We start from the raw sequence: 8,121 nt of genomic DNA, 5'->3' as shown, positions 1-8,121 counted from the left end.
AAAAAAAAAAAAAAAAAAGCTCCAAACAGGAGTATAATGTGGTTTAGAAAAATAATTTGGTAACAAAAGGGGATTGAATTAGAGATTTAAGACTAGAGACAGTGGTGCCTGGGTGCCTCAATTTATTGATCATTTGACTTTTAATTTTGGCCTAGGTCATGATCCCAGTGGTTGTAGGATCTAGCCCCACATCACTTAAGATTCTCTCTCTCTCCCTCTGTCCCTCTCTTCCACTCACATTCTCTCTCTAAAAAGAAACAAACACCAAAACACACACACACACACACACACACACACACACACACACACACATTTTTATATATTAAAAAGTCAGGGGCACCTAGGTGGCTCAGTCGGTTAAGCGTCTGACTTTGGCTCAGGTCATGATCTCACGGTTTGTGGGTTTGAGTCCCGTGTCAGGCTCTGTGCTGACAACTAGCTCAAAGCCTGGAGCCTGTCTTCATATTCTGTGTCTCCCTCTCTCTCTCTCTCTCAAAAATAAATAAAATATTTAAAAAAAATTTTAAAGACTGGAAACAAGTCTTAAGCTCATGAAAAGATGCTCAACCTCATTAGTCATTAAGGACATGCAGATTCAAATCACAATGAGGTACTGTTTCACACCTACTGGGATGTCTATAATAAAAAAGCTGGAAGCACCTGGGTAGCACAGTTGGTTAAGCATCTAATTCTATTATGTCCCACTTATTTATTACATTTGGACCCTTAAGAAACATATACCACCAGATATACCACTATTCAGTAAAAATCTATTCTAGTTTTTGGGAAGCACATGTGTCACAAACTATCTTTCTTCTAGTCTCCAAGACTTTTATACTAAGAGTTTATCAAAAAGGTAGGCTCTGATCTATGGGATCCTGAGCCTTGAGGTTTTGAACGTTTTGATTATTATAGAACAATTTCAAGTGGATGAACTTAATCCCCAGCTGTTTTCCTTCTGGAATGGGCTAATGGTTTTGAAGTTGCCTAGTCCACTGCGAGACTATTCAATTCCTTAAGCTTTGTGATCTATTCTGTCTTTGGAAAACTTGGTAAAAAAGTAATTTTTTTCTGTACAATAAAGAGGAATTTATTGGAACACACCCAATATTAATCATAACAAAAAGTAGTATATATATGTGTATGTGTTCACTTTAATGACTACTTCAGAAGCTCGTAACTACTCTACCTATGGAAATTATTTCTGGATCAACTGATCTCGGCTCAGGTCATAATCTCACAGTTCATGAGTTCAAGCCCCACATTGGGCTCTGCACTGATATTGCAGAGCCTGTTTGGGGTTCTGTCTCTCTTCTCTCTGATCCTTCCCCTCTTGTGCTTGCTCTCTCTCTCTCTCAAACTAAATAAATAAACTTAAAAAAAATTTTTAAAGGTGGACAGGGGCGCCTAGGTGGCTCAGTCGGTTAAGCGTCCGGCTTCGGCTCAGGTCAGATCTCACGGTTCGTGGGTTCGAGCCCTGCATCGGGCTCTGTGCTGACAGCTAGCTCAGAGCCTGGAGCCTGTTTCAGATTCTGTATCTCCCTCTCTCTCTGACCCTCCCCTGCTCCAGCTGTCTCTCTCTGTCTCTCAAAAATAAATAAAAAAAGCATAAAAAAAAAAAAAGGGTGGACAGTCACAAATGTTGGTGAGAATGTGGAGAAATTGGAACTCTTATATATTCCTTGTGGGAATGTAAAATGGGGCAGCTTTTGAGGAAAACAGTTTGGCAGTTTATCAGAATTATATAGAGAGGTACCATGTACCTAGGTATATACTACTCCTAGGTATATACCCAAAGGAACGAAAACATGCATTTACAAAAAACCTTTTACATGCATGTTCATTACAGTGTCATTCATAATAGCCAAAAAATTAAAACAATCCAAGTGTACATCAACTAATGAGTGGATAAGCAAATTATGGTACATCCATACCATAGAATATTATTCAGCCACGAAAAGGAATGAGGCCCTGGTACATGCTACAGCATAGGTGTGCCTTGAACACATAATGTTAGATGGAAGAAGCCAGAGAAAGGACACATATTATATGATACCATTTATATGAAATGTCTGGAATAGCCAAATTCATAGAGATAGGACAGAGATTAGTGGTTTTCAGGTCCTGGGGTAGGAAGGAATGACTGCTCTTGGATACAGGTCTCTGAAATTAGAGATGATGATTGTACAAGTATGTGAATTTACTGAAAAACCACTGAACTGTACATTTCATTTGTTTTTTTTCAGTTTATTTTTTATAGTAATATCTACACCTAATATGGGGCTTAAACCCACCACGCCAAGAATAAATGAATAACTTATTACCCCCATGAGGTAAAATTGGTGGGATTTGAGTGACTTTTTGGCTATAGGAGGTGAAAGAGAGTAAGGTGTCAAGGATGACTCCTAGGGGTGCCTGGATGGCTCAGTCAGTTAAGCCTCTGACCTCGGCTCAGATCATGATCATTCAGTTCATGGGTTTGAGCCCCGCTTCAGGCTCTGTGCTGACAGCTCAGAGCCTGGAGCCTGCTTTGGATTCTGTGTCTCCCTCTCTCTCTATCCCTCCCCTGCTCACACTCTGTCTTCTCTTAAAAATAAGTAAACTTAAAAATTGTTTTTAAATTAAAAAGAAAGGGATGACTCTTGAGTCACCTCAAAAACTCATCTGTGGGCATCTGCCCCTGAGATAGGGAGCACAAGAAGGGGAACAAATTTGGGGAAGGATAGGGAGTTAATTTTTGGATCTGTTGCTGTGAGACACCAGTGGGATACCCAGGTGAAGTCTGCATTTGGCTTTGGATGTGGAGGTCTTAAGCTTGGGAGAAAGATTCAGGAGAAGATTTTGGGGCTTATCAGAATATATAGGGCTGACCTCTCCCTGTCTACATGAAGCCCTCAAAGAATTTGTTACCATTCAAGGAAAGCACAAACTGTACAAAGATAAAGGGATTGTAATGTGTGTGTAGGATGTTTTCAGACTTCAGAAATGAAGGAATTTTGAATCTGACAAGGTCCAGGGTGCAGCCATGGGGATGGGTGGCTGCAGTGAAAGGGAGCATCATTAGAATTGAGGACGTCAAGGAGCAAGAGGCTAGAGAGCTGAATGGTCATTGAACTGAATATTGAAGTCTCTCAACTTATTACAGGATTGCAATAGCCCAGTGGCTCTCAAACTTTAGTGTGGATCAGAATCCACTAGAAGGCTTTTTAAAACACATATTTCTGGGCCTACACCCAGAGTTTCTTATTTAGTTGGCTTGGTGGCCTGTGAATTTGCATTTCTTTAAAAAAAATTTTTTTTTAATGTTTTATTTATTTTTGATACAGAGAGAGACAGAGCATGAGATGGGAAGGGGCAGAGAGAGACACACACAGAATCAGAAGTAGGCTCCAGGCTCTGAGCTTAGCAGCACAGAGCCTGACATGGGGCTCGAACCCACAAATGTGAGATCATGACCTCCGCTGAAGTCGGAGGCTTAACCGACTGAGCCACCCAGGCGCCCCGAGAATTTGCATTTCTAACAAGTTCCCAGGTGATGCTGATACTGGTGGTTTGGTAACTACCCTTTGACAATCACTGCAGTAGAGTGAAGACTGGGTCAGATGCCATGTTCTTCCATGAATGTGTTTAGTTGATAAGAGCAATGAAGGAGAGATACCAACTTGAAATAGTTGATTTAAGTTTGGCCCTGGCACTTGGATACCTCACCTGATGGTCACTTCTATATCGACCTTGGACACATACTTCTCCCTATCTTCCACAGCAGAAGTTTTGGCAGCTTTCCTCTCCCCTCCTTAAGCTTTGCATCTTAGGGTTTTGATTCCTTGTTCTATGGAATATGTTTCACCTTGATGTTTGAATTAGAAATAGCTAAAGGCACCTTACTTCCAAAACCAGCAACTTCAGGAAGTAAAAGAAGACTGAACTGCCAAACTGCTTTCTACTCCCAGAGGTTTCACTATGTTTTGGGGAATGAAGAAAGGAAAAGGAAAAGAAAACACTAGAGAAGTCATTTATAAATTAAGTGAATAAGAGCAGGCACATTTTTCAAAGTACCAGTAACCCCTTGGTTTGCAAGAATAATTTGTTCCAGGAACATGCTTGTAATCCAAAGCACTTGTATATCAAAGCGAATTTCAAGAACTTTTGGTTCAGTTGTGATCATGTGACATTTGGCATCACATACTACTCATTTTGCAAGACATTGCTCATTTATCAAGTCAAAATGTATTAGAAATGTTCATCTTATGGAACACTTGCAGAACAAGTTACTCACAATCCAAGGTTTTATGTAATGCTCTTTCTCACAATAAATATGTCTCGTGCCTTAATACAACTCTCTGAAACATATTTTATAAGCTTTAGGAATTAACCTTGTCTATTTACATTAAAAGTTGGGAAAATACAGGAAAGACTTGTAACTTACATTAAAAGACAGAACATGGTAAAAATGTACTCTTACTGGAGGCCTCTGCCTTAACCTGATTAGTTGTATAAGAAAGCTTATTTTCTATCACAAATAAGTCTGAGGAGTTTGTTTCCTTTCTGTACAAAATTCTCTGTTCATTGTTACTTTTTAATTAAGACACAATGAGAAGATATTTAATTGATTTTTAACCCACATTTCTCTTCTCTGGAGACGTAATTTCTGATTTCACACTCCAGAGTTCTCACCAGCTCCCCTATGAGGTCTCAGAGCCAGCATGTGAAGAGGCTTTCTCACGCACACTCTGGTATCTCAGATCTCCTGTGGCTTATGTTAAATATCAGCTACTCTCCGTCCACCCTGGAGGCATGGGCACCTAGAGAAATCAAGATTCCAGCAATAAGTATAGAGCCAGAATGTTAGAACTGGCAGAGACCTCGGAGGTCATCCCACCTGACCACACAACCCCTCAGGACATTTTACGATCCTGATCAAAGAGCGCCAGAGAGAGACAAGAAAGATTTGCCCAAGGCCTAAGCATCTCAGGGATCCAAGTGGTCTTAAAGGTGTTAACTCTCACGTCCCCAGTGTCACAGGTAGGGGCTGGAATTCCACCCTTTGACTCCTGGCTTGGTGCTCTTCAGTCTCACCCTGAGATAGCACACTTGTCTCTCAGCAGCAGCCAAGAGAGGTGAAAAACCCTTCTGTTTTTCTGCTCAAATCATCCTCATTTGCCTCCTGGCATCTGAAAGAAGACAGTGGAAAGGAAGGACAGAGTAAGAGTGGCTCTCCCAGTGTCTTCCTGGACCAGCATCATCAGCATCTCCTGGGAATATGCTAGCAATGTAAAAACTGAGTCCCAACTCAGACATAATGGATCAAAAACTCTGGGGAGGGACCCAGCAGCCTGCTTTAACAAGTGCTCCAGATGATACTAATAGATGCTAAAGTTTAAGATCCCTTATAGTAAGAAATTAATTCCTCATTAGACAGACCCTCTGTTCATATGATGTTTCCTATCCTAGGGAGAAATTCCAATCCTCTCCAAAGCGGTGAGGTAGTGGAATGAGCTGTGGGCTCAGATTCAGCTCTTTCATGGCTGACTTGTGACGTTTCCTACCTGAGCCTGTGTTTTCCCAACTGTCAAATAGATAACAACCCATTGCACTATATGCTAACTAACTTGAATGTAAATTAAAAAACAAAACAAAAACTAGAAGAGGCTCTCTAGAAAGAAAAGGACCACAGGAATTAAAAGTGCAATGAATGAGAAAAAAAATCGGTGACAACCCTTTCTATCAGCTGCAGGGGATTGTTACAAGGATTAAATGAGAGGGTTGGGGGGTGGTGCCTGGTGACTCAGTTGGTTAAGCATCTGACTGCAGCTCAGGTCGTGATCTTGCAGTTTGTGAGCTCCAGCCCCACATGGGGCTTTCTGCTGTCAGCCTGGAACCTGCTTCAGATCTTCTGTCCTCCTCTCTCTTTGCCCCTCCCCAACTTGCACATATGCTCACTCGCTGTCTCTCAAAAAATAAGTAAAACTTTAAAAAAAGCAAAAGTTGCTGATAAAGTGCTTTTTAAAAAACTGTCCGCTGTGACTCAGTGAGGGATTGTGAGAGTTAGTATCTGGATTGCTACTTTCAGCCCTGAAAAATCCCTTTGATGCTGCTAAGTTCTACACAGAGAGTAGCTGGCCACCAACCAGGGTGGACTTTCTCCTGACAGATGATGCTTATTGGAAACTTCTGCCCTGAGTCTTGGGTTCTGAGTGGTTGGAAAGCAGCTCAACACCTCACACTCAGGAGCAGCCAGTGTAAATTTCAGCATCCTCAGTAAGTTTGTTTCCCCCTTACTAAATTGTTAATGAGAAGCTTGTTTATTTTTAATTGGGAGCTTTTTTCATTATCTATTGTAATAACAAAAGACAGAAGCCCTTTAGAACGGCCCCCTCCCTTAGAGATTCAGGGCACTGAATATTAAAAATAACAGGAAATCCTGCCCTGAAATCAGTGAGTTGAACTGAAATTCCTAATCCTTTGTTTTTGCCCCTTTCCCCTTCAACTTTCTTGATTCACTTTTAGAATTAGAAGGAGTCTGAGCAATCCAGTCCATTTCTAACCTAATCATGGGACTCCTGTCTACCTACCTCCAACATTCTGTCAATCGGCCCCTTTTTTTTTACATCTCTGGTGACTGAGAGTTTACTACCTTAAAAGTAGCCCATTCCACGTGGGATAGTTTTTGCTTTTAGAATGTTCTTCCCATTTTTGAACTGAAATCTTTCCTGTAGCTTCTCATCCCATTTACCTCTAGCTCTAACTTCTTTTTTTTTTAATTTTTAAAAATGTTTATTTATTTTTGAGAGAGAGAGAGAGAGACAGAGAGACAGTGCATGAGTTGGGGGAGGAGCAGAGAGCACAAAGGAGCCGCAGAATCTGAAACAGACTCCAGGCTCTGAGCTGTCAGCGCAGAGCCCCACTCAGGGCTCAAACTTGGGAATGGCGAGACGGTGAACTGAGCCGAAGTTGAATGCTAAACCGACTGAGCCACCCAGGTGCCCCTCTAGTTCTAACTTCTAAAGCATAATGGAACAAATTAATATCCTCTTTACAATAATAATGACAGCTATCATTCATGAATATGAAGGAATCTTCTCATTCTTAAACAACTGATTTTCTGGATAAATGAATTATCACAGGCCCTGAATACCTTAGATTCAGACTTGATTATAGTTAGATTGAGACCAAAAGCCACAAGCTCAAAGTAAAAATTTTGTAAGGGTACAAGTGTTTCTTAGAGGACAAAACACTGAATTAGCCATTAACTTCTGTTCACATGGATAAGAAAGAATAGTGTATAATTATGTACCATTTTTCTTTGAATTTAAGCTAAAGCTATACTTAATCTTGCCTTATAAAGTTGAGTTTCTATATTTATCAAGAGGAGCAGAGCTTCCCAATAATATCAAAAGATTTATTTTAATCGTTTCAAAGAATCTTGATTTGTAACTTTGAGATTATGAATTGTTGTAGGAAACTACGTTTTCTAGAATGTTGCAGAAAATGGTATTTGTTCATTTAAAGTTATAAAATCTATTTGTCAAAGGAGTTTGATTCACCACTTATAATATTCGCCAAACATATGATGATCTAGTTCTTGTTTGTTTTAATTTTTTTTAAGTTTATTTATTTTGAGAGAGAACCAGTGCAAGTGGGGTAGCAGCAGAGAGAGAGGGGAGAGAGAGAATCTCAAGCAGGCTCCACACTGTCAGCACAGAACCTGATGCAGGGCTGTAATTCATGAAGTGTGAGATCCTGACCTGAGCTGAATCCAAGAGTCAGATGCTTAACCAGTTGAGACACTCAGATGCCCCTAGTTCTTTTTTTTAATGTCTTGCCTACACATATACATTCTGATCATTTTTTATTTTTTAAAAAATGTTTATTTATTTTGAGAGGGAGAGAACCAGTGGGAGAGGGGCAGAGGGAACGGAGAAACTGAAGCAGGCTCTGTGCTGACAGCAAAGAGCCCGACACAGGACTCAAACTCACAAGCCACAGGATTATGACTGAGTTGAAATCCAAAGTCAGATGCTTTACCAACTGAGCCACCCAGGCGCCCTTACTACTGATCTAGTTCTTTTTTATTTTCAGTGTTTATTTTTGAGAGACAGAGAGAAACAGAGCACGAGCAGG

Source organism: Suricata suricatta, chromosome 8 (assembly GCF_006229205.1).
Source record: "Suricata suricatta isolate VVHF042 chromosome 8, meerkat_22Aug2017_6uvM2_HiC, whole genome shotgun sequence".
In the NCBI taxonomy this organism is placed as follows: domain Eukaryota; kingdom Metazoa; phylum Chordata; class Mammalia; order Carnivora; family Herpestidae; genus Suricata; species Suricata suricatta.
The sequence above is the reverse complement of the archived record's forward strand: the minus strand, read 5'-3'. Positions refer to the sequence as shown.